We start from the raw sequence: 26,351 nt of genomic DNA, 5'->3' as shown, positions 1-26,351 counted from the left end.
GTTCGGTTTCTCCTGAGAGCTGTGAACAACACTGGTGCCACGTGATGTGGCACCTCAGGGCCCAGGGCCTGTGCTCCGGCCCCGGATGCTTCTTCCCAGAGCTGCCAACAAGGATGAAGACGGAGCACCAGACCCCAGACCCACAGGTCAGCCCAGGTCTACAGGCCAGCCGCCAAGCAGGGCTGGCACCGCCAAGGAGCTGGCAAGTCTCCGAGGGAAGCTTCCTCCTTTTTTTCAGTAGTCAGTGGTTTTAGTCACTCAGCCTTTCAGCTCATACCCAGAGCTCTTTGTAGAAAAGTCATTTGCATCTCTAAGAGACTCATTTGCATCCAGTCAGACCTCTGGGGCTGCTCTTCCTCTTTGTAAGGTACTGAGCCCATAATGTGAAGTGAGCATCCCAGGGCCTCTTCCTCCAGGTGCAGGGGGCAGGGGCTCACCATCCTCACATCTCTGCCCCCAGACCAAGTCTAAGAGAGAAGGTCCCTTGGAAGTGCTCTCTGATACTGGAAATATGGGTCCCACGCTCCAAGAGCACCAGGGCAGGCCCTGGGTATAGGGCCCAGGCTCTTAGGGCCCTATACCACAACAGGCGAATCGGAGACATCAGGAATATAGGCTCCTATTCTGGCCTGAGAGAATTCCTTCTTTTATGCTCCACAACTGTTTTATATATATATTCACTATAAATATTTATATATCTTCTGTATTCACTTCTTACTTTTTCTCTCTGTATATCTCTGTATCTATCTATAACTTCATATATATGCATATACATACAATATGCAATATTTTATGCATATAATGTATACATCTTCTGTATATATCATATTCCTCTTAGCATTTTGCTTTAGACCCATCTGTTCATATGTTTCCTCTCTATCCCCCCACCAACCAAACTATGAACTCTTTGAAGGATAGCAGTCTTTTCTGTACCCCAGTACCTGCCCCCATCATAATGCCTAACATGTAACAGACTTAACTCATGAAATATCTACTGTTCACCTACTAGGTGGTGGGGACTCTTCTAGGCACTTGGGAAACTTCGATGAACAATACACACAAAAACATTCCTGCCTTTGTGGAACTTAACATTCGATCAATACACAGGAAATGTTATAAATAAGTAAATATATGATTATTTAATGAGGTCAGTAAATGAATGAATGATAAAGGCGGGGTGCCTGACCTGCCTCTGACCCCTTTCCAGTTTGATTATGATCCTATTTTCAATCAGAAACTTTACACTGGCATTATAATTTCCAAGGCATATCTGGGATTTTACCTGATTTCACATCAGTTCTGTGGAGAAGGTAATCACAGAATCATGTGCCCGATTTAGTGGAGAGGGAGGCTGAGGGTAAGAGCCGTCCTGTGCCTTGAACAAGTGGAACCCCTAGAGAGTGAGGACCACCGAGCACACAGCTTAAACGCTGAGGGCAGGTCTCCTGATCTCCCCTGACCCTGACCCCTAACCTCCCAGGCTCTCAACCCTGTGGGTGTGGCTGAGTGTGCTGTTCTCAAAGGTGAGGCGAAGTTCAGATTTACGCTCTGGCATTTCTCTTTGATCCCCAGATGTCTTGGCCTTAACATCTTCCTTTCTTTTTCAATGGATCTTTATTGGAGTGTAATTGCTTCACAATACTGTGTTAGTTTCTGCTGCACAACAGAGCAAATCAGCCATATGCACACACATGTCCCCATATCCACTCCCTCTCGCATCTCCCTCCCACCCTCCCTATCCCACCCCTCTAGGTCACCGCAGAGCGCCCAGCTGATCTCCCTGTGCTATGTTGCTGCTTCCCAACAGCCAACTGTTTTACATTCGGTAGTGTATATATGTCCATGCTACTCTCACTTTGCCCCATCTTCGCCCTCCCACCCCACGTCCTCAAGTCCATTCTCTACGTCTACCTCTTTATTCCTGCCCTGCAACTAGGTTCATCAGTACCTTTTTTTTTTCTTAGATTCCACATTTCCACATATACACAGATAGAAGTCAGAAAGAGAAAAACAAATACCGTATGTTAACATCTTTCTGATCACCCACTCTATCTCTTTCTAGTTGTTATCAACAATAGTCAAGTTAGTAACAAACTTGATTTTGTAATGAAATCTTGTCAGCTTAGGTATGTACAGTCTTTTTCTCTAACCTCATCTGATGCCGCGGATAACCCTCAGAAGTAAGAAGCGGGAACAGCAGAGCCCGTTGCTGCTGATTTCATTTTGCACGTGGGGAAACAAACCTGTACCAGGGAAGATGAGACTGGCCAGGGTTTGTGTGGTGCTGCGTGGCAGAGCTGAGACGGGATGCCATGCCCTTCTCCCGTTTCTGTTGGTTCCCCTCCTCCTACCAGCCCCACACCCAGCCCCCAGGCACAATGGATCTGTTCTGAACAACTCATTCAGCACCTCCCAAGCCCTGCTCCCTTCCAGTGAGTCAGCGGCTGCCATCCACGCACATCTTTATGCAGATGAGACTCGCAGGATGTGCGTTCTTGTGTGGAAGCCTGTAAAATCTATTTATGGACCTAATTGTCAGTTTTCATGAGTGACAGGCCTACAGTGCTTTGACTACCCAGCCTAATGTGTCTGTATCTGACATTTTAAATAGAACTCTCTCTTCTCCTCTCTGTTCTTTTAGGAAGTAATTTGAGAGAGCAGGTATTTTTAAATTCATGTATCTTTAATTATATCTACACAACTGTCAGAGATTAATGATTTCCTCAATCTGCTGCTTCTTAAAGGAGAATTAGGAATTTAGGAAATGCTGAAAAGAGCTCCAATGGATATGCTGTCAGTGACAAAGACAGTCGCAAGCAAGGGTTTCAGCTTCAGTCAAGTTTAAGTTCTTGTTGTAGATTAATTTTGCGCAACGTTTCTATGAATTATTGAGAAAGGCGCACTCGTGGACAGCAAACGTAAATAGATCTACACTCGTAAACCAGTAAAAAGGCATGTGACAGACTGGGAGCAAGCTCTGTGGGGAAATACTCCCCTGCCCCCCAGAGAAATAAGTAACCATAGGCCCCAGGTGGTATCCATGTCTTTTAAACCCAAAAGAAAATCTCACCTTCCCCTGTAAGCAAACTCAATCTAGAAGCTCGAGGTCAGGGAGGACTTCACAAAGAATTGCATCCAGCTCTCCTGTTTGGTGCCAGAACTTCTGCTGAAATAAAACTCATTTAACAAAGATTTCCTCTGTGCCTGCTGGGTGTCAGGCATACTGCCGGCCAGGGGGCACATGCTAGCCACAAGGCATGGCCTCTAGAATCAAAGCGACCACAATAGAGAGAGAATTAAAAAACCAGCTTAGAATCCTCCGCAGACAGTGGAGGAAGGGCACTGAGGGATGCTTGTCTACTGCCATCAGAAAGGAGAGGCAGGCAACTGGGCACAAGCCCGCCTGCTAACCAGGTATGTGATGCTGGGCGAGTCCCTTTCTCTTTCTTTCCCAGTAAAATGGCATCAGTACTATTTTCCCTTTGTGAGCATCACACGAAATCACACGAAATCTATGGCTGTCTCATCTCCCTCGCATAAACCCTGTGCCCCTGCATCCCGAACTTCTCACCATCCCTCCAAAACGCTGTGACCCCTTATGCCTCAATACATGCAGCATCGCAAGTGGCTCACGCACGTCCTCCTTTTGTTTAATAAACTCCTGATCAACTTTCAGGATCAAGCTTGAATGCCACCTCTTCTGTGAAGCCTTCCCCAATCCCCCGCGTGCATTTATCATTCCTCTAATCCCTGGTAAACACCTCCATGAAGGTGTGTATTACACTGAGTTATAGTCATTGTCTATTCTCACAACCAGCTTGTGTCTCAAGAGGGAAATTACGTTTCATATTTTATTTCTTCAGGGCTTGGCTAGTGACTGGCCTGTGGTAGACAGGTATTCCATCAACTGCTGTTTAAATGAAGGCGTGAAGAATTAATGGATAAATGATCAAATGAATGATGAATACTACGTGCAAATACCTTGTAAACTGTAACAAAAGAAGCTACTGTTTAATAAACGTTTACTATGCCCCAGACACATAGGTACCTGCATACAAGTTCAATTAACCACAACAACTCCACAAAGTATACTTGTTTTTAAGTAATTCATGGCACCGGTACTGGCCAACCTGAACTGCTGCCAGTGACAGACAACATCAACCCTTTAGAAACCGTAACGGGCTAAATGGCAGTCCCCCAAATGATCTTTTTCATGTCCTAATCCATGGATCCTGTGTATGTAACCGTACTTGGAACAAGGGTCTTTGCAGATGCTTTTAAGTGAAGCATTTTGAGATAAAGAGATCGTTCTGGATTATTTGGGTGGGTCCTAAATCCAGTGACAAGTGTCCTGATAAGAGACACACAGAAGGGAAGACAGAGCAGAAAGAGATGCGGCCATAAACCAAGGGATGCCAGCAGCTGCCAGAAGCCAGAAGAGGCAAGGGACGGATTCTCCTCTAGAACTTCCGCAGGGACACCCTGATTTTGGACTTCTAGCCTCCAGAATTGTGAGAGAGTAAATTTCTGTTATCTTTTTAAGGCACTAAGTTTGTGGCAATTTTTTACAGCAGCCTTGGGAAACTAATACAGAGAGTTACTTTTATCTCTGCTATCAAGACAAGGAAACTGAAGCTGAGAGAGGAAAGGTTTTCCCCAAGGTACACAGCTATCCATCATGCATCGGCAGAGATGAGATTCAGATCCGGACCTGTCTTACTCTGAAGCCTTTGTGCCCTCTGTGATGTCATGATTCTCTCAGGGGCAGCCTTCCTAGAGAGACACCTCCTGAGGTTCTCTGGGCAAGCTCTGATGCATACAGACGCCTGGGCCACAGGGCCACAGCACCTGTGTTTTTTGATAAACACTCTAGGTGGTTGTGGTACACGGTACGGCTGAGAAAGGTGGGGTTTTCACTCTCACAGTCCTGCACGAGTGCCCACTCCAAAACACACATCGTGTACCACAGAAGGCAAACTCAGAAGAACGAACCAGACCCCAACTTAAAAGCTGAGCCCTGGGACTTCCTTGGTGGCGCAGTGGTTAGGAATCCACCTGCCAATGCAGGGGACACGGGTTCGATCCCTGGTCCGGGAAGATCCCACATGCGTGGAGCAGCTAAGCCCGTGCGCCACGACTTCTGGGCCTGCGCTCTAGAGCCCGCGAGCCACAACTACTGAAGCCCTCGCGCCTAGAGCCCGTGCTCCACCAGAAGAGAAGCCACCGCAATGAGAAGCCCACCAAAATAAATAAATAAATAAATTTATTTAAAAAAACAAGCTGAGCTCTCCATTTCTTCCACAGGCCTCCCCGCCGCTGCACGCCATGCTGCTACGTCATAAGAAGTAGATGCGGGTCGGGGAAACAAATATATGGGCTGGTTCTAAACCAAAGCCATTCTAACTCCCCAAAGGGTTTGTTAAATCATTTCTAATTCCAAGAAGCTGAAGTAAATATTTAACATCTGATTCCTAACCCATAAGTATTTACACGTAGCGATTTCCCCATGTTTGACAAGCCCACCCGAGGTTGTACAGATTGAGCGAGTGTGACTAATGAAACCTTACAATCCCCCACGCCAAAGTGGGGAACATCTGGCCACTCTTGTAAGAGTCCTGATGCAGGGAACAGTCTGTGTGTGCCCGGGGTACAGCCATGATGGCTGAGAATTGCTAAGGGATTGAGGTTTGAACAGCTAGTTTAGGGAAGGAGAAGAAACAGTGACCTCCCCCCAAATCCCCCGCCAAAAAGAAAAGAGGAAACTGACCATGTTGCTAGAGTAAGTATCTTCCAAAGGGTCCTGTGGTATTTTCCATTTATTAACTTCATGGTAATTAACATTTAAAATGGGTTTCCAAAGTGAAAATAGTGATATAATTGCACTAGAAAATTCACCAAGAAATTCGCTTTGAATCTTCCTTTGAGAAACCTGCAATAACTGGAAGGATGTTAGCAGAGTCAATCCATCCAACCCATTCAGTTGAGATATCTGTATGTATACATAAAACTTTATTACGTTTACTTACTTTATTAAATGTGAGGCATCCTGCTAGGACTTGAAAAATAAAAAGACCAGGTTCCTTCCTGGAGAGGTTCTTACTCTCTTCCTAAATGCCTTGCAATAAAAAAAAAATTTTAAAAAAAGAATTGTCACTTCTTAAATACCTACTATGTGCCAAGCCCTCTGTTAGGTTCTATTCATATACAGAATCTCTAATTCTAAAATCCCCATTTTCTGTGTGAGTAAAGAGGCTCTGCGGGTTAAGTAGCTTGTCCAGAGTTCTATTCCTCATATAGTGTGGAGCCAGGTTTCAAACAAAAGATCAGTTAGGGGCCAGTCAGATGAGCAGAGCCCTTGCCAGCTTTTCAAAGAGGGAATTTAATGTGGGGAACCCTTACAATGCTGTTGGAGAAGCTGAAAAGCCAGGGAAAAAGGAAGTGATCCGGGGATTAGCGAGAGCAGGAAGCTGCGACCAGCCCAGGGATTTACACCAACAAAAAGAGAGGAGGTGCTGTGACCAGAGCGCAGGAGATGGACTCAGCGAGGGGTGGCTGGAACTACGGCTGGGTTGCCCTAGAAGGCTGCAGCCGTCAAGAGAGGAGCCACTGTCCAGCAGGACCTGGATCCACAGAGAAGACGCAGGGACTGCCACAGCCAAAAGCGGAAGCAGAGGGAAGGGGAGAAGCGCCCCAACCTCTCCCCTCGCCCTGCCCTCCAATCTCCCTCCAGGGCCTCCTACTGGCTGAGCCCAGCCAAAGCCCCAATGTCTGCAGAGTTTAGGGAAATGGAGTTTGCAAGGTCAGCTCCCTGGGGTACACAGAACACCCTGCCATGCACAGGTAGAGAATGAATGTGAGAGCAAACCGGCAAGTGATCAGGATACCAAGACCTGTCTTACTTCTCAGCCCTTGATCCTGCTGACAGAAGAACACTACGCCATCAGAATAAGCTGGGATCCGGTCTTGATGATCCCATTGTTCACCGCGTGACCACAAGAAAGCCACACAAGCCCTGTGCCTGTTTTGGAAGAGCATCCTGGACTTGTTATGCCTGGCCCCGCCCACTCACAGGGCTGATGTGAGGGCCGGGCAGGATGGCCTAGACAGTGGTGCTTTGTTGACTGTGAGGCCCATGTGTGCTTCTGAATCACACAGCAGGTTTTCTTTCACTTAACAATACCATACATCCAGACTCAGCCCCTCCTCCCTTCCTCTGGGATACTCCCATCAGCCACTTACCCTGAGATGCCCTTTGCTCTGCCCCAGCTACCTTGCTCACCTCTCCTCTTTCCAAGGATATTTTCTAGGGGCTGGAGAAAGGAGCAAGATTTCACATTAGGAAGTAACTGGCTGGTAGCGGAGAGGAGGCTAAGGATGGACTGAGGCTGCTGCCTGGTAATCCTCTCTAACTCATAAATGGCAAGAGGTAGCAGACAATCATTTCTTGTGACTGAAACAAGATCAAAGGATTAAGGGGTTTTCCGTAAGGAAGGGTTGGCGCTCCGTCATGAGAATTATAACAGTCAGGCTGCTGAAAAGAACAGCTTGCTAGGTGAAAGTCTGATAATATAGCCTAGGATGCCTGTGAAAAGCCTGAGTTCTTTCAGGGAGAAAGGCCAAGGAAAGGGCAGAGCACTGGGTGTCTGCCCAGGAAAGCTGTCGTCACATCCCAGACAAGCCTGTTTGTGAACCTGCCTGCTGCCCCGGGAGGTGAGGGGTTACTGTCTTAGCCTTCGAGGTCTTCTACTAAAGGTGATGGCAACACCCACCGTTTCTCAAGCGCTGATCCCAGGCACAGCGCCCTGCATACCATCTCATACTAGCCCTCACCCTGTACAGCAGACAGAAGTATTCTCCTTCAATAAATGAACAGACTGAGACACGGTAACAAGCACTTTATTTAAAGTCACTCCAGTAACAACAGAAGTTACTAAGAACAGCTATATTTGTTGAGTACTTACTACACACCAGGCACCATGCTAAAGTGCTTCACAGTTAAGCCCCAAACCATGAGAGATACTGGTCTTCTCAATCAACAATGAAGGACCAGGATCTGAGAGAGGCTGAGTAAGGGGCTTGTGGTTACCATGTTCAGAAGTGTCGGAAGCAAGATTCGAATCCACGTCTCTCTCCCACGAGAGCTCTTAATGGCCATTCATCATGGCTTCGTTTGTTCGTTCACTCAGCGAATACTTACTGGGCACCTGCTTTGTACCAGGCACTGGTGGAGATGCGGGCTGCACTACAGTGGACACAGCAGAGTCCTCAGGAAGTGGGCGCTCTCATCTGTGACACCGCAGTGTGCTGGGGGACAGGTCCTCCACCAACAGGCCTGGAGCACCTTAGCGCCAGGTACCACACTTGGCCCTATCACACTGTTCCTAAGTGGCAAGGCCAGTGGGAAGGTCACGCCTGTGCTGTGTCATCGACTAACACCCTGCCTCCGTCTCAGCCCCTCAGCTCTCACAGGCAGGCTCTGGGGTGGGTATTCCGGGGCGGGTATGGCGTGAGCCCTGGGTTTTGAAGACTTTTCACTCCAAGACCTTTAGGTCAGTCACCCAAAGTAAAATGAAACTTGGAAAAAGCTAGAGCAAAAACGCCTTTGTAAGCCCTTCCTCAGAAAGGTTAAACCTGACACCTTCCAGCTGGTTTAAGCAGCTCAAGAGATGCTGAGTGAACAGTTGCCAACCCAGCTCATTAAGTCCCCCAAGTTTTCATCCTTCCCAGGCTAATTGGCATTAGTGGGTGGGGCACTGGACGGCTATCAAGTGGTGAGCTGCGGCAGGCTCTTTAACATTCAAAACCTAAAGACTTTGGGATCAAAGACACAGAACGTGACTCTCCATGAAAAGTGGCAGTCCCGTCCATGCTCTGCTCCTGTCCTCACGGATGTTTAGGGCATCTGGGCAGGAGAGGGCTGGGGACAGATGTTTCTCTGCCCAAGGGACCATTTCGTGTTGTCACTAGGAAGTATTTCTCATTGCGCGTTGCAATTATGTGTCTGTTTCCCCAGTGATACTCAATTCTGTAAACATTTACAGAGTACCTACTGCATGGCAGGCACTGGGCAACCAGAGGGGTTTGCAAAGAGGAGCTAAATCCCATCCCTGCTCGCTAGAGGCAGGACCTGATGGGAAGACAGACACGGGTTGAGGAAAGTGCAACACAACCTGAGAGCTAATGCAACAAAGGCCACAGCCCAAAATCCAAGTGGCGCAGGGAAGGGCCTAGCCATCCTTGTTCCGCTGGTCCAGGAAGGCTTCTTGGAGGAAGTGACATCTAAACTGAATCTTTTTAGTAACCATAGGTATTCAGCCCATGCCTCTTTACTTTGCATAGTGATCCCCTCCCATCACCCACAGGGAGGGCTGTAACCCCTATTGTCACATTATATGTCCCTAACTCTTGAAGAGATCAGGGGTGACCACCGTCAGAACTGGGCAAGCTTTACAGATTTTCTTTCCCCAGAATATCTGGAATTGGGATCCTGTGACTCAGTCTTAGTTGGGATCTTGAATGAACGAATCAGTAAAGCTGGCCATGAGCACAGTGACCAAGGCAAGCCTGCTGCATTGGGGGGCACAGCAGGGGGCTGGGGAGCAGAGAGTAGGGCTGAAGAAAAGCAAAGGACAATAGCTCTGGAGCGACAGGAGGGGGACACATCAGTGTCTGGCTTCCCAGGGCGGGGCTCACGCGTGCCCTCAGGACGCCCAGCCTTCCAGATTGCTTCTTTTATGACTAGGTTCTATTCCAAGCAACAAATGACTCTGGAGGGAGGCCAATGTGAAGGCTGAGCAGGGAGCCGTAAAGTAGCACGGTGTGCTTGGGGACCGACAGATGACACTGGAGCGCTCAGCTGTGACCTCCTCAAAGGCATGCAAGGGGCAGGCGGTGTCTTCTCACCACCAACAGCACCTCCAGCACAGAGCCAGGCAGTGACGGATGCGTGCACATGGTCTTGACAGTCCACGCCTCACAAACCTTAGGCTCCCAAGACTCAGCATGATACACGGGCTTTGGTTTTCCCATGGTCACAAGAGCAGCAAACTAGTGTGTTTTATATACATACATATATATATATATATATATATATATATCTCCAAGCATGCATATATATATATATATGCTTGGACATTTATACATATGATTTCATTTGGTCTGAATTATCTCCCTGAGAGATGGGTCCTAACACTTCCATTTTACACACATGGACATGGGGGCTTAGAGAATTGTAGAAGGTGCCCAAGGTCACATAACTCAATAATGGCAGAGCTGTGAAAGTTCAATTTGTAATTCTGAAGACATTAACACAACTACTAGCCTATACTCTAAAGAACACCTGCCTCACTGGTTGTGAAGGTTGACGGAGTTGACTTAAATAAGGCCCTGGGCACGCTGGCCATTGGAAAGATGTTCAAGAAATGTGACTTCCCGGCCTTCCTGGCAACGGGGAGTGGTGGGTGCAGGGATTAACGGGACGGCCATTCTCCTTGTGTGCGTGTGGGAAGAACACTGGGTACTAAGAGCGCTTCCTTCTCAGGCTGTCCATCTCCTCCTTTTTTTGGTCCTTGCAGGCTGTGAAAGGGCAGAATGTTCTGGAACTTGTTGGACTAACTGGCCAGAGAATCTAGGACCCTGATCTCATTGAGGTTCACCTTTTACCCCACATTTACCCACCTTTGTCTGAGGGAGGGTGACCCGTGGAGAGGAATCTTAATGGCCAAATTGCACGAAACGGCGTCTAGTTGAAGAAGTTAGAGGGAACGTCTCATAGCAACTTTTGTATCAGTTTGGTACAACGTGGGGGCCATGAGAATGCACCTCGCAGACCACCAACTGCAGGGAAAGAAACAGACCCATTGCCCCAGCGGCTGTACTCAGAAATCCGCTAAGGAGAGCAGTATGGGGTTTCCTTAAAAAATTAAAAATAGGGGCTTCCCGGGTGGCGCAGTGGTTGAGAGTCCGCCTGCCAATGCAGGGGACACGGGTTCGTGCCCCGGTCCGGGAAGATCCCACATGCCGCGGAGCGGCTGGGCCCGTGAGCCATGGCCGCTGAGCCTGCGCGTCCGGAGCCTGTGCTCCGCAACGGGAGAGGCCACAACAGTGAGAGGCCCGCGTACCGCAAAAAAAAAAAAAAAAGTCTGTAATAACCTGAAAAGAATCTGAAAAAGAGTGGATATATGTATATGCATAACTGACTCACTTTGCTGTACACCTGAAACTAACACGACATCGTAAATCAACTATACTCCAATATAAAATAAAAACTGAAAAAAAAAAGAAAGAAATCCATCTACAACAAGACTATGCTTCCCACAAGCTGTTCCCAGCCAAAGACAGAGCAGGGCAGGGATACTCTGGCAGGCCCATTCCCAGGAGACAAAGGACTCCTCTGATGAGTGACTTTGGTTCACGAACTCTACAAAGACCTTGTGGATGTCTAAGATGCTTCCATCCATCCTTTCTTCCTTCCTTTCTTCCTTCCTTCCCTCTTGCTTTCACTCAGGGTCAAACCTGCATTATGGTCTGATGGCTCCCCTAAGGCTCTTCTGGCTCCCTCCCCATTTTTTCTCCCAGGCACAAAGAAATCTCTTCATCACCCCATGTCCTCACCTCCTATATCTGATTGGAATCCTACAAGCTCTTGACTCCGCCAGCTGCTGTTGAAATTGGAGCCTGGTGAGCAGAGGCAGAAAGGAAGAACTTGAGGCTCCTGTTGCAAATGAAAACGCCTGACGCAATAGATAAGCTGGGACCATGTGTTAAAGGTGTACCCTCCTGATGCAATCTTACTCCATTGATTTTCATCGCTGAAGTTACTGGGTACCCTGGGCATTTTCTGAAGTGTACCAACCTCTGCAGCTGGCTTCGGCAGGATTTTAGGATGATTTCCCCCATCAAGATGGATAATCCTTCAGCTTTGAAATGGAAGATCATAATGCTTTGCCAATCTACTCTGATCCCAGAGAAAATGGACCGATAAAAGTAGATGATACCAAGGTTTAAAGCCACCCCTTCTAACGCAATCTGCTCAAAATTAAAACTCAGCAAGGCATAGTGAGACGACTTTTCAGCCTGTCATTCTTATAAAACAGAGATACTAAATAGGTCCCCAATTTTCTTACTGAAATAAATTTTCTTTACTAAAAATAAAAATAGAAGCTAGTGTGGTGGGCAGAGTTCTAATTTGGAAGTGGGAGCTACACCCCTCACTCAGCTTTGGGCTCTGAGCAAGTTGCCTCCCATGAATGTCAGTTTCCCCTTTTAGAAAGCAACCTATGGGCTTCCCTTGTGGCGCCGTGGTTAAGAATCTGCCTGCCAATGCAGGGGACACGGGTTTGAGCCCTGGCCCGGGAAGATCCCACATGCCGCGGAGCAACTAAGCCCGTGCACCACTACTACTGAGCCTGCGCTCTGAGCCCACGAGCCACAACTACTGAGCCCACACGCCACAACTACTGAAGCCTGTGTGCCTAGAGCCTGTGCTCCGCAACAAAGAGAAGCCACCACAATGAGAAGCCCGTGCACCAGAACGAAGAGTAGCCTCCGCTCGCTACAACTAGAGAAAGCCCATGCGTAGCAACGAAGACCCAACACAGCCAAAAATAAATAAATCAAATTAAAAAAAAAAAAGAAAGCAACCTATTATTATCTTGAATGAGTTGTGACAAGTAAAACATAGAACAGTGCCCGGTATGTAGTAAGTGCTCAATAAACATTAGCTATCACAGTATTATTAATAACAGTGTCAGGATCATTGGTTTATCATGCAGATTAACTGAGATAACAGTATCTGGCATATTTCAGGCCCCAGGCAAATGTTTACTTTCTCTGAATCTAAACCATGAGCTTCAATACTTAAAAAAAAAAAAGTGACTAATGCAAGTTTCCTCTTTTAGAGGCAGGGGAGGGGAAGGTGGAGGAGGAGAACTAATGTTGAACTAAGGTCTGGAATAGGGTGTTTGTCTTCATTTCCTTTCAAGACCTTTGTTGCACTTTTTGTTTGATTGCAAGCAGTTCTGATCCTCCTGATGGGTATGTGTGCTGTGCTCTCAAGAAGACAAAAAGAGAGAGCATAAAACTATCTACACGCAAACAATGATGCATGCCAAGGACAGAACATTTCCAGTAGACCTGGTCTATAAATTGTCATTTAAATTTGCAATTTAAAAACACTGTCTGACTTTTTGATTTAGCTGACTGTACGTGAGAGACAAATAATGGAATCCTAATAAGCAAGGTTTAAATGACATCTCCAGTCTCCCAGACAGAGAGGGCAATGGGAGAATTCTAAAAAGAGAAAATAAATCTACCAAGAATAGGAAAGACGACCAGAACTAAATAGTTGCCCATATCACTTGATGACAGATACCAGGAAAATGTATTTTTGACTGTTTAAAATTCAAATCCTTAACAGACGAAGGCTAGGTTATCAGCTGGAAAACCCTAAAGTCATTGTGAGGGGACAAGGCTGAGCTTGGTTTTTACATTTCATCACATTAAAATAGATGAACCAAAAAATCAAGGCACCAGGACAACGTATTAAAGTTGATACGCTGAGGTTAAAAGATTTGAACGGCAAAAAGCACCGGAGCTCAGAGGCATCCATTGGCAAAGCTCAATTCCAAGGCTGTACCAGAATGGTGGCCCCCCCTGGTGGCCCTCCCACAAAGGGAAGCCCATCCCAAAGTCTCGCTTTCCTCTCGCTGCAGGAAACGAGTTAGCATCTTCCCCCGGCCACAAAAGACAAACCCTGCATCGGTTCAAGGAGGAAAACAGAAATGAATCATCAGCTACTGAAAGCAATTCTGTATGCCCCAGCTTCAGGAAGATTTGGCAAAGTTGGGAATCGACCATTGAAAAATGGCAACAATGACAGAAGAGGTGGAGGAGGTGTTTCGTGACTAAAAGCTAAAGAGAATGAGATCACTTGGCATTTTTGTAAATGATGATTGTGAAAAGTTTATAATGACATGGAACAGCCTAAATTGTAAGGTTTAGTGAGAATTAAATATGCAGGAGGCCCAAACTAGAATGTATGTGTTTGCATGCTTAAGTGCGTACACTCTTGTGCAGAAAAAAAATAAAAGATTGAAAGGAAATATACCAGAGTCTTAACTGTTCTCACTCAAAGCCAGGATATGACTTCAGAATCCTCTACACAGTGCCTGAGGCAGCTGTTAAAATCGACTGGCATTGGCAAATTACACAAAATCTATTTGCAATCTATAACTTTGAGAGCAAGAGGAGAAGCTACGGTAATCATTATTTTAAAACATCAAAGGAAAACTAATGGGATATAGATTACTGATTCTAGGATAATGTAGGCCAAAGGCCAAAGAATTACCTCTGTAATACAGCCTGCTCTATTTTTCAACACATGCTTAATGAGCACATACTATGTGCCTGGCCCTAGGCATAACAAGAAATGAATAAAATTTGTATATATCTTGAAGGAGCTTTTACTCAAGAAGAGGGGGCAGCAAGTTGCTGCCCAGCGAGACGTCTGATCTGCTGGCCTTCCTTCCGTTCACTGGAAGACAGGGTAGGATTTATTTTTCACAACTGGGATTTAAATCTAATAGGTAGATAATGTCTATAATAATAGATATTTTGCAAAGCATCCATTGAACGAGAAAAAGAAAGCTGAACTCCAAGAGTCTTTTAAATCTCACAACCCCTGGGAAGTCCTTGGAAACTTGGTTATATCTGCTCTGGGATTTTAACTTACTGCAATGAACTATAATTGCTTCTCAGTTGTCTGTCTTTCATATTAGATTTTAAGTTCTTTAAGCCCAGGACTTGTTAACAATCTTCTTCTGTGGCCAGCACTCTGCATGACTTTAGAAAAAGTTCACAAATGGAATGAAGGAAAGAAGGTAGGAAAGAGAAGGAAGGAGGGAAGAAAGGAAGGCACTCAAAGAACTCCAGCCAGTAGGTTATTTATTAAAAGCTACTATGGGGGCTTCCCTGGTGGCGCAGTGGTTGAGAGTCCGCCTGCCGATGCAGGGGACACGGGTTCGTGCCCCGGTCCGGGAGGATCCCACATGCCACGGAGTGGCTGGGCCCGTGAGCCATGGCCGCTGAGCCTGTGCGTCCAGAGCCTGTGCTCCGCAATGGGAGAGGCCGCAACGGTGAGAGGCCCGCGTACCACAAGAAAAAAAAAAAAAAAAAAAAGCTGCTATGGTCTACAAAGCACACGGAATTGGAGATCAGACTGCTCAGGTTCAAACCCTCACTCTGCTGGCTTCTAGCCTTGGGCAGGCTACTGAATCTCTATGACTCCAGGTTTCTACACATCCATGTGAAATGTGAAAAGAAAATGAGATTAAATATGTGACATGCCTGGTGCACCATTTTCTTCTCCCTATGGAAATGGTTTCATTTCCTACAAACTTATATCCCTTCTACTGTTTAATCACAGCCTCAGCCTGACCAAAGGCCACTGGGTACTCGGCTAAGATAGCAGGAACAAGTCGTGCAGAGCCTCGGGAAGCAAAGGCTAAAAGCGACCTGGGAGAGTTACACATTTCCCATCTGCTATCATGCATCAGGCTACCTTTCCTAAGTCCAGCCTGACTCCAGCACTCACGGCTACCCATCACAGCATCAGTGCTATGTCCGTCGTCTTTAGCACACACTTCCATATTGCTGTTAATCAAGGACGTGGGGATGTTCATTTGCCCAATGATAGGGGTCCTGATCCTTTTTAGGATCACATAATAAGAACATTTTTCATTGTTGGAGATAATTCCCCTTCCCAGGCACCTTTGTCAAAGGCAGTTTCCAACAGTCCCGTACATCATCCTGAAATACATGATAAGATTTAAGATTTAGGTCTGCTATTCATCATATGCTGGGCTTCTTCCAATGCGAGTGCCTGCGTGGCTTTTCTTGCCTCTAGTTTAACAATCGGAACGCACGTTTGCCCTAGAGCAGTAGCGCCAGCCAGGGAAGGCTGCAAGACTCAAGCGACCACAATCCCCAACTGGAAGGAAGTGAATCTCTAATGCTGATACAGAAACTCTTTATAAAAGTAAAAGTGGCACATATTGCCACTAATATGCGAGAGGAACCAGACCTGTAGGAAATGAGCTTTCACTGAGGTTTTATTCAACGGCCACTACTGGAAAAACGCAGAATGTAGCAAAAAGATCCTGTGCTTTGGATCATTTAGATCTGAGTTTGAAATTCCTGCTCTAACAGGGACTTCCCTGGTAGCACAGTGGTTGGGAATCCACCTTCCAACGCAGGAGACGTGGGTTCGAGCCCTGGTCCAGGAAGATCCCACGTGCCGCGGAGCAACTAAGCCCGTGCACCACAACTACTGAGGCTGCGTGCCACAACTACTGAAACCTACGCACCTAGAGCCCATGCTCTGCAACGAGAAGCCACCGCAATGAGAAGCCCACACACCACAAGGAAGACCCAACGCAGCCTAAATAAATAAGTAAATAAAGTTCCTGCTTTCATTTACATGATGGGTAACCATGAACAAACTGTGAACTTACCTTAGTATGTTTCTTCATCTGCAAAATGGGAGTATTACCGACCCCATAAATCTCTTGTATTCTCATTGTATTCTCTGCCTGCATTGAGTAGTCATGAAATTAAGGTCATTTTCCATTTTCCCCACTGGCAACTCTTTAATAACTTCTCCTCCTCCCAGCTTTGAGAGGATAAAATGATGCCCAAAACACAGTCCCTGCCATCAATCCAGGAAGGAAGAGAAGCCTATAAGTGCAATCCTAACAGATGGAAGAAAGAAAGGAGAGCTTCATCTGAATTAAAAAACATTTTTTTAAATAGTATGCTGAGAATCACAGGGAAAGGAAGGTTTAATTCCATGTATGAAGACGCTAAGGAAAAGCTTCAGGGAAGTGCTAGCTAGCTGGCTCTCAGAGGATCAGATGAAACTTGACAGGCAGACAAGAGAGAAGGGGACTTTTTCCAGGTTGAAAGGAGAGCGGAAACAAACTCACGCATGCTCAGGGAGGGCCAAGCAGGTCACTGCGTGCAGAATGTGCCAGGTGCAGATAAGACACATGTATTTGGTTGGCCGAAAAGTCCGTTCGGGTTTTTCCATAACATCTTTTGGAAAACCCCGAACGACCTTTCTGGCCAACCCAATAACATCTGCTGACTGGATGGGGAAGACGGAACCACAGGGCTCTTCGGAGCATCGAGTCTGAGGTTACAGCGTTCACTCCGTCTGGCCTCTCCGATTTCTGTTTTTTCCCCTGTAAACGTGAGATTTCAAATAAGGATCTACCTCAAAGGGTTGGTCTGTGTGAGAAAATACATATAAAGGGTTGAATACATTGCCTGGTATTTTGTAACTGCAGACAGAGAGCAGCTACCTTCATCACCAGCATCCTCGCTATTATTTCTGATGTGGAGATGCCCACTGGGAGGTAAGCTGAGCTGATGATACTATTCGTAGATTTGGGGCATTTGCAAAATCAGAGCGCCTGCTCCAAATTTAGATCTAAACATGCATTTCGATTTATACACAGTCAAAATCCTTCAAATTCCCCTCAGCTTGACCTCTGTAAAGACTGGAAGACATCTGGAAAGCCTGGACTACCTGGCATCCTCCTTAAGAAAGGGAATCGTTTCCTTCTCAGCCTCTGGAGCCCTTGCGTGTGGCAACCTCCCACACACCACAGTCATGAGGGGTGAAGAGTTAGGGCCTCTGTGCTTTTCTAACTCCCTTTCTGCCTCCACCACACGGTCTGCCGTCACTCCTTTCTGCTGCCAAGGCCACCTCAACCTAATGGTGCGGCTATTGGAATCCGCAGAGAGATGTCTTTCAGTGTAAGTATCACTTGGTAATTAATAAGAGGACACCCATTCAATAGGGAGCAGCTTAGTCCACTGTTAAGCACAGGGACAGGCTCTGGGGTCAGAGAGATCTAGGTGCAAATGGGTCCCTAACTTGCCACATGCTGTGTGGCCTCAGGTAAGCTGTTCACCAATCTGAGCCTCAGCTGCTACTCACGAAAAATGGGAGTGCTCGCCTAGTGGTTGTTTTCAAGCTTAAATGAGACATCTCCACTCCACCCTCTCCTCTGCCTTTGACCTACGGGTGCTCTCTTGATGGACGGGGTAGAAATGTGCAATCTTGTGACATGTATTCTGACAGAAGCCGTGTTGCAATAGGAGGGGGTTGCTGACATCCCAAAATACCTGAGACCTTTGCTCAGCAAACCCACTTGGATAATAAAAACCTCATGCTCTGGGCCACTTACTGATTATCTGCCAAGATGACTCTAGGACGCTGGGAAGGAGTGTACCCTTACCTGACTCACAGGACTCGGAGGGTTAATATGAAGGGCTTTGTTCTTCCAAACATCAAAATTCAAGCCCAGCCATGGCCAGGGGCAGCACACTGAGCTTAATGAAGCAGTGGGATGAGCTAATATGGCAAATCTTATAGCTCTTACTACCAATATGGCCCACATCATGCTGAATTATAGTGCCAGATGTGACTGGACACACATCGCAAAAGGAGAGTTTTAGTTCACTGAATGGGAGGAATTTTCAATGCCACGTAATAAGAATCTCTAGAGCCAGCTCTTAGAGGAGATGTTTGTGGTTTTGAATTTCCTTTCTGCTTGTGCAAATCATTCTCCCTCACACTCTATGATAATTAATTCAACAAGCATTTACTGAATACCTACCACGTTCCGAGTGCTGTGCTGGGAACTCATAGTTATTGGCAGAGACAGAGAAATAAGCAAGAAGTATAGGGAAAATGTGGCAGGTGTGATGTTTGAATAAGTGCAGGGTGCTATAGGAGCCCTCACAAATCCAGTCACGTGAGGCTTTCTCAGTCATAAGTTCATTCATTCACTTATTCATTCAACAAATATGGCTACACACCTACATCTTCCAACATTGTGCTTAGTGGTAAAAGTGAAGCCAGACACAGTCCCTGCACTCACAGAGCTCCCAGCCTAGAGTGATAAAGAGGAACAAAAAGATAATGATCAACAAAATAATGTATTAAGATGGGCAAAGTGAGGTGCTTTGAGAGCACACAGACTGGTCATGACCACAGCTGGGGATCACGTCGTTTGGGTTGCAGTAGGTCCCCAGAGCATTTCTGGGGAAAGTAATATCTAACTTGAAACTAAAGCAAAATTGGAGTTGGCTTTGAAGAGATTTCTTTTTTTTTTTAAGTACTATTCCTGGAAGAAGAAAAAACATTTGCAAAATTCCAAATGTGAAAAACAACAGGGCAGGATCAGGGGAATGAAATTAATTCAGTTGAGTCAGGGAGTGGAGTATCATTCTGGGAAGAGCGGTGAGGGATATGACTGGAAAGATAAGGAGGGGCAGACCGGGCAGGGCCCCCTTGAAGCCCCGATAAGCCACGTGGACTTTATCCTGAGGGCAGTGGGGCCCATTCACGGAAGGGTCTGAAGCAAAGGTTGGACCTGATCGGATCTTCCCATTAGTGAGCAGTGTCAGGGACGGCTTGGAGACTGATGATTCTGAAAACCTGAGGACTGCTCAAGAGGGAGCCAGGATGACAGATGAAGGTATCCTGAACTATCTTGAGAAGAGGGGCAGCAGGGAGAGAGAGCATGAGTGCTTTGAGAGTTATTTAGGAGGCTGCAGGGGCTAATATTATTAATTAATTCATCGAGGGCACCGGGAAGCTCAAATGGTCAAGGATGAAGTCTCCGTCAGATGGCTGCTGGGTTCTGAGGGGTGAGCAGGGGGCAGCCCAGTGAACAGGGTGAGCAACACGACCCAAGTGAGGGAGCGGCACGCACCAAAGTCGCAGAGGTGCGTCCCGGGACCCAAGCTCAGGGTGGGTCTGGGCGCAGAGAGGGGGACAAAGGGACAGAAGGAGCGGCAGGGACCAGATCTCAGAAGGCTGGCTTGCTGGGTTGCCCCCTGCGGCGTGCTGCTGGCGCTACGAAATATGTTCAAGGAGGAGAGGAGGTGTGCGGGAGGGTTTGAAGAAGGCCTGACTTCTTGTGAGCAAACTAGTTATAACGAAGTCACCAATGAAACCAGAAGCGAGTTTGCCTTCAGGGAACGACCGCAAGGAGCGAGGTGTTCTCTAATAAGTTCAGGGCCACGTGCTCATGGAGAATACAGAAGTCTCTCCCCACCACAGGTAACGTGATCCGGCAGTCAGTCTTTCCATAAAAACTAGACTTCTAGACCCACAATGGTATTCCCTCACTCTCAAACCCTTCAGCCCAAGAGTTTCATGGACCAACTCCAGAGAAATTTACGTTGTCTTGCTATTAAGTCCTTGATCTTGAATTTCCAAAGCCTTCAAATCACAGAGCCAGTGGAGACCCATTAGCTTACCAAGATCCAAAACCCTGACAAGACAGAACAGTGCCATAAATTTACATGAGGCGGCTGATCTGTTTCCATGCCCAACCCCCCTAAGGAGTATAGCCCCTTTTCACATTTCCCAACACCCCCATCAAGGCACAGGGCAAACCCACAGCATGCATTCAGGGAAGAGGGCACCGGCTTTCACATCGGACAAACTTAGTGCTTTCCAGCCCACGCAGACAAGCCATGTGACCTGGGGCAAGTCTCTTGATCTCTCTGGACGTTATTTTCTTATGTGTTTCATGGGCAATGTAAGATTTGGGCTCATTAGGGACAACTTATCTAAAATGGCTAGCATGCAGGAAGCATGCAATAAATGATGGTTATTAATGAATGTAGCTTGACAAAGTGGTCCACTTTCCTTTGTATTTCCTGTCCACCTTCCCAGTTATTCTTGGAACAAGCATCCTTTTGAAGATGGACCAGTACTTTTTTGTCACTGCCTGACTTCCCCATGCACCTCTGGAGAAAAGGGTACCTTCTACCCTTCTTTATATCCTCTGGCACTAAGAAAAGTGCTGCCTTTCAGGTAGTTAGCTGGGGGGCCAGAGGGGAAAGGGAAAATGTCCTTATCTTGAGTCTGTGTACAGAGAACTGTGTTAGCTGTTTGATATTTTTGACTCATGTAGTGTTCATTACAACACTTCGAGATAGGTCCTATTGCCTCCATTTTACAGATGAAGGAACTAAGGCTTGGAAAGATTAAGTAGCTAGCCTGAGATACACCTGTAGAAAATGTGCTGAGCCTTGACGCAAACTTCAGTCTATCGATTCTGAAGCGTGAGCTCTTCCAGGAGTCTTCAATGTAGAGAAGATGCAGCAAACACACCACGAGCTTAATCCGAGAAAGGTAAGTTCTTGAGAAGCTATAAGCTCAAGCAACACCATCCGGGGAGTCATTCCTGGGTTCCAGCTCTGGCTCTACCACTAACCAACTGAACGACCGTAGGCAAGTCATTCTTCTCTTAAGAACTCATCTTGAAAAAGAGGCCCTTCTAGCCCCCAAAACACTAATTCCTTCTAACCTTTTAGTACTTCTAGAGAAGCCATTCATGTTTCAATGTATGCAGACATTCAGAGTATTGTGTTACTTGTATTTATTAAGTTGAAAATCCACTTGCTTTGGGTCAGGAAAGCAGTGAAAAGAGTTACCATAAGAATTTTCTTTCTTATGATAAAAAAAAGCAAGATTTTAATTAATAAATATAAATTTGGAGTAAAAACAAAACATAAAATTTATGAGTAGTCACAGAATAAATTAACATGAATTTTATTCACTAAAATGAATAAAAGTAGCCAAATGGAAAAAAGAATTTTTTTCAGGAAGGATGAGACCTACACAAATCAGAAGGGCCTCCCCTCAGGTGGAAATTCTTAGACTCTATGGACTGGCTGAAGTCAGAATCTCCTTCCCTGCTGTTTCTCTCCCCAGCAGAACACAGAGCTCCTGCATGGCTCCGGGCTGGGGCTGGATAAATATTTGTAGACAGAATAATTGCTTATGAATGCCTACCTACATTCCAAATTCGGCCGAGCAAATATAAGTTGTACATCCACTGGGTACCTGAAGAAACTAAAGCTCAAGGCGTGGAAGTGACTTGCCTGAAGGTGAACAACTAGAGGGTGGGGACCTGGCTTATGAACCCAAATGCAAGGTCTCGATGACCCCAAGTCTGCTTCCCCTGCAGGATAGAAGCAGCAGATAGAAGCAATGAAAAGGCAGCTCTCTCTGCACCGAAGGCCTGGTAAAAGGATTTTTTGAAAAATTAATCTCTCGGGGTCCTAAGGACCCAATGGGATAATAAATACGATAGCAGTTTATCAGCTCCTAAGTGGTAAGCCAGGGATTATTAACAGAGATCCTTCCCAGGGCTCACTGACCAGTTGAGGGATCAGGACCCTGAACATGGGATTCCTGAAACAATTCCTTATCACAATTGACCAAAATTTCCTAAGAAACCTCCCCAGAGTTTGCACAGCTACTGAGGCACACAGGCAGGGTTCAAACTCAGTTCAATGCGGCTCCAGAGCTAAGGTGTCTGCCGCGTGACCAACTTCTCCTGGATTCCATCAGGGCCTTGATTCTCGCAGCCCAGGCTTTCTGGGAGGAAAGATTGTTAGTGTCTTGTTGTTTGTGTTCACTGAGTTCTAATATAAGTAAAGGAAAGTGAATACATTTATTTCCAGGTATTTCTAGAAAATAAGGAGAAAATACTGAACCATGATCTCAGAAGGAAGAGGACAGAAAAGCTAACGTTAACCACATCACTGCCATGCTGCAGATCCCAAGCTGGTCCTTTACCCAAGATAATCTCGCTCGCCTTTCTGATAACAAGCAGAGTAGTAACACACCACACACACACACACACACACACACACACACACACACACACACACACACACACACAATCACACACCCTTAAAAGACAAGGGTCAAAGAGGCTAAATAACCCATCTCTGGTTACACAGCAGATAAGAACAAGAGTTAGAAATTAAAAACCAGGTCTGTCGGACTCCAAAGTTAGTGCTCTTTCCAGGACACCAAGCTGCCAGATGGCACTGCCTGAAAAACTCCAGGCACTACCCCCAGAAATGTCTGTGTCTGCTCGTCCTGGGACCCGTTCCTCTACCACAGGCTTCTACTGGGTGTCCTAATGCCAGGATTACCACAGATTGTGTCAACTGATCTTCTCCCTTCGATGGCAGGTACCGAACCTGAAAACACACATTCTCTTCCTCCAGTCCTCCATCAACTTCCACTCCTAGAATAGGTACCGTCTGACAAGCTGTATGTGTAGTGAGTGACACAATCCAATAAAAATGAAATGAAGAAAACAACTTCATTTCTCACTACTTTCAACCCCTCCTTATTTGAATTGTCAATACTCTAGTTACATCTCATACTTGGCCTGTCTAGAAACTCATTTTGTGGTGAAATATGCTCCTGTGTGACTTGTTTTTGAATCCGTCTGACTTGCTTTCAACAGCCTGGGTTAAAGAACTGGAGTGACAGGTTTGTGAGGAATTATAAAGGGCTTCTTAACTTCCTTTTTGCCACTCTTTTTCATGATAGATGCCTTACGTTGTGAGGTATTTTTTTAAGGAAATAAAATATCTGCCCCAGGAACCACCTAAATCTTGCCAAGAGAAGAAAAAACTTTACGATACTGTAATATCAGGTAGTAATATGAGAAATGTATTTATGACAGAATGTCAAATGACAAAGCAGGATGCAAAATTGTATGAACAATATAATCTCATATTATCCTGGAAAGTCAGTCCAGAAGGAAGTAACTTAGAATGTTAGTAAAAGTTTGGGGTTTTTTTGCAGTACACGGGCCTCTCCCTGCTGTGGCCTCTCCCGTTGCGGAGCACAGGCTCCGGACGCGCAGGCTCAGCGGCCATGGCTCACGGGTCCAGCCGCTCCGCGGCATGTGGGATCTTCCCGGACCGGGGCATGAACCCGTGTCCCCTGCATCGGCAGGCGGACTCTCAACCACTGCGCCACCAGGGAAGCCCAATAAAAGAGTTATTTTTAATTTTTAGGATTATGCATGCTTACTTTGTCTTTTCTAATTTTCAGTAATAAGCATATATAACTTCTTAAAAGTCTAATAAAATTACTAAAAAATTCATATTTTTTCATAAAGAAGTCTAAAATTATTATGTCCTTACCACCAAAATCATTATATGAGGTTATCAACTTTGACCTATATCAGGCACAAAGATTGTTCAAGAAAAGAAAAATATATACCAATCGAGCTGATGAATATAGATAGAAAAATACTAAGTAAAATATCAAATTAAATCCACAGGGTATAGAAAATAAGACATCACAAACAGAAATGAAGATCAGAAAATCTATCAGTGAAATCCATGACTTACTATTGATTTTAAACTAAAAGAGAAAATATATGTATAATCATTGAAATAAATATAGAAAAAGCATATGATAAAATTCAACATGAAAATTCAGGATTTAAAAAAAAATAATTCCTAGAAATGATAAATGAAGGCAAACTAATAAAGAATATTTAGTAAATACTTAAATATCACACTTACAGGTAACTTAAGGCATTTCCATTAATTTAAGTAAAAGTTAAGGATACCTACTCTCTACTAGATATTATAATGACAGACCCAACCAATGGAATAAGATAAAGAACAAGTACTTAAGGATTGAAGAGGAAGCCAGAAACTTACTTATGAGGTTACAGATTGCCTCAATAGAAAATCAAAGAGGGGTTAGAGAAAGTATTAGCAAAAGAGTTCAGTAAGACTATTGAATTCAAGATTCAAGATCGATATATAAACTGCTTATTTCCTTTCAAAGTTCTACTTATTTTCACCCAGTTAGCAATATTTGTTTAATGGAATACTTACTATCCCATAGCCAAAACTAAAGGACAGGAAATGAATTAACCCTGTTACCAAGCACATTCTCATTCTCTCTTTTTAATGTACGTGTGTGATTTCCTGCTGCCTTGGTCCAGACAAGGGTATCAAGAAAAAAACTATCTGTCATTGTTGCATAATTACAAACAATTGTAAAATCTTGCTCTGGGACAAATCAGCTGTATACTTTTTAAGATCCCCTTAGGTAAGAGAAAACAATGTGATGATTCTGATGAAGATGAGGAAGAGAAGGAGGATAGAGTGAAAAAGGGAGAAGAGAAATAGGACAAAGAAGGGAGAGGTGGGAAAGATGGAGAAAGATGACAGGGAATGAAGGGGATGAGAAGAAGTAAGGAGAAGAGAAGGAGGGGGAAGGGGGAAGAGGAACACATGTAAACTTTGTAGAGTTTTTAACATATGCCCAGTTCTATACTGTTATATTTGCCTCATTTCAATTAATCTTCCTAGTGAGCCTTTGAGCTCTGTAATATTACACCTTCATTTTATGGGAAAGGAAACGAGGCTCAGAGAGGTGAAGTAACATTCTGAGGTCACACAGTTAGGAAGTGATATAGCCAGAATCTGAACCCAGGTCTGCCTGCCCAGACTTTATGGTATTAGCCACTCACTAGAGGACACTCCTTGCATAGGTGCTGTGCTGATTTTAGAGCTACTAAGGACGTGAAGGTCACCTTCACAGTCCCATTCCAAGTTCTCAACTAAGCCAGTGTTCTGAAAAATCTGAATCCTCTCTTTAGAATGCTTCTGGTTTTGCATGTTAAAATTAAGAATGAAAAGATACGCACTAAGTACAATTTTTAATGCATTAAGCATTCAAGAGCACAAGTTCAGTGGAAAGGTTAAATTTGAAGCAAAAATATAACTTGTCAGTTTCCAGTGAAAAAGCATTTGAATTCTAGTACATACTGGGCTCTGCAATCTTTTTTTTTTCTCGCCCATGTAGCAGTTCTCCCAAGACCTGTTCTCTCACACACGTGCCTTCCTTCTATTATTCTTAGTCCATGATGCATAAAAAACAAGGTTTACATTAGGTTTCAGGGGATAAAATAGACTGCTTCCAAAATATTTGTGCTTCAAATCAACATCTAAAGCAAAATTTATAGTCCTTTCTGGGGTTCTGGCTGTCCAAGAGCTGCATATGTATTACATTTATGTCCCTTGCTTCCCATGGAGTATCAGACAAATGCCATCAGAAGACATGACTGGGCAGGCACAGCAACATCTCAAACAAATCACTGCCTATACAAAGCAACCAACGGCATCCTGTTTGCAGGCCCATCCTGACAGATTTCAAGACCTGAAAGAGAGTTGTATTAATCCTCTTCCACACAGTTTTAAAGACAGGGGAGGGAAAGAACTGAAACCACAGGGAGAAAACACACCACACATACACACACACACCCCTACACACAGAGCAACAAGTTGCTTACATCTAATTCCAACAAGGAGACGAACTTAATGAAAGACGTGGTCATAAAGCCATAGGAACAAATTCTCCAAAAATCGTGAACAGTGATAGAATTATTTTATTATCACACTATGCATGCCAGTCTCCTCTACCAAATACC

At 45.3% G+C, this 26,351-nt stretch overlaps 1 protein-coding gene across 7 annotated transcripts in view; it reads right to left on the bottom strand.

Moving 5' to 3' along the window:
• The window catches only part of DAB1 (DAB adaptor protein 1), a 417,476-nt gene that overhangs the window by 252,483 nt on the left and 138,642 nt on the right, over window positions 1-26,351 (bottom strand). The gene's annotated exons all lie outside the window — the stretch shown is intronic.

The sequence above is a fragment of the Aethalodelphis obliquidens genome, unplaced genomic scaffold (genome assembly GCF_003676395.1).
Source record: "Aethalodelphis obliquidens isolate GAN/ISIS:26980383/991018 unplaced genomic scaffold, ASM367639v1 scaffold9, whole genome shotgun sequence".
NCBI lineage: Eukaryota > Metazoa > Chordata > Mammalia > Artiodactyla > Delphinidae > Aethalodelphis > Aethalodelphis obliquidens.
The sequence above is the reverse complement of the archived record's forward strand: the minus strand, read 5'-3'. Positions and strand labels throughout refer to the sequence as shown.